A 1,526-nucleotide genomic window follows, 5' to 3' on the forward strand; every position below is an offset into this window, starting at 1 on the left:
CCCTGTTATGTTTTCTCGGCCCTCCTTATTTCTTCTACCAGTCTCTCGTCTCTCCCCCACGTGACCGGTGTTCGGCCAAGCCTGACCTTTCTTTCTTGGTTCGGCCGCCGTCCGTGCAACATCTATATTCCTCCTTGTGCCCGTGAATTCTTGTATCCCTGCTGTAAAGCTTACATACATACATACATACATACATACAAACATACATATATATATATGTGTGTGTGTGTGTGTGTGTGTGTTATAAATGAAGGAAACTAAAGTTTTTTTGTTTCTTTTTACCTTTGTATATATACATATATGTTTGTACATATTATTTAATAAGCACAATATGTTTTTATGAGCTAATATGAGTTTCATGCGATGAAAGCAGCTCAGACAGCATTTTTCAACACGTCTGGTGTTTTAGTGCAATCATCAGGCTGTGTCTACATGGCATAACAAGGTAAAAATATGCCGACAGGATGAGGAAAACAAAAAACGAGAAAAGACGAGAAGGAATTAGATATAAAAGGTGGAAGGTTGAAAAACCGGAAAACTGGAGAGATTTTATGAGTGAAACCAACAAGCAGGTGAAGACCATGAGCAAGATGGTTGGATAACATCCAAGTGCTCAGTTGGTCTCGACTGAGATTTAGCCGGATCAATTGGAGCCGGTTGCTTCTGACAAAACTTGATGGAAAGTATGCTTTAAGACTCTGTTCCTACGACCCTTTCAGGAGTAAGTGGGCGAAGTAGAAATTGTTGCTTGTCTTTATTTTTAGGTCCGTTATTGATAGTGCAATAATATTTTGCCTACTTCTCTCTTGTTCCACTACAGTGTTTGGTTGAAATTAAGCTACGTAGGTAATTTTTCCTAGTTGAAATATTTCTATTTTACATCGTTATTCAAGAGAAAATGCTGTAGGTTGTGAGTTATAGAGTTCACTGAAGCCAAACTTGTTAAAACATTGCTTGTTCACAGATCCGTGTACATATATCTTTTATTTAAGTAGTTTAACGACCTGGTGAAGTAATACATCGTAAAATAAGCACATCAGCAAAAAGAATTATTTGAAAATAATATCGTTATTTCGAATAAGAAAAAAGAAACTTTTCTAATGAATGCCGATATGTAATCATATCACAAATGTATGACAGTTTGCCTGGTGTCAAAGAAATATGTTAATAAAACAACTATTTCTCCTAACAAAAAACAAGCAAAAAAAAATATTAAAAAATCATTAATATTCAGTTAATAAATTATAGTAAATCAAAACTATAGCAAAAATATAATAATGAAAACTTTCAAATCACTTTGAAAAATTGCTTTTAAAATTCAGAAATATCTTCATGAAAAATCGAATATAGTTTTGTGGAATTTATATCAGAGCAGAAAGCCATTCTTTCCTTAATTATTGCTTTCGGCACCAATAAGATATAACTATTTTTTCTATAAGGAAGTCGCTACTGTTGTGAAAAAGGGTAGTTGCAAGTTAACTATAACTAGAATTTTAGAAGATGCTATATTACAACACGATAAAAAT

The sequence above is a fragment of the Octopus bimaculoides genome, chromosome 4 (assembly GCF_001194135.2).
Source record: "Octopus bimaculoides isolate UCB-OBI-ISO-001 chromosome 4, ASM119413v2, whole genome shotgun sequence".
In the NCBI taxonomy this organism is placed as follows: Eukaryota; Metazoa; Mollusca; class Cephalopoda; order Octopoda; family Octopodidae; genus Octopus; species Octopus bimaculoides.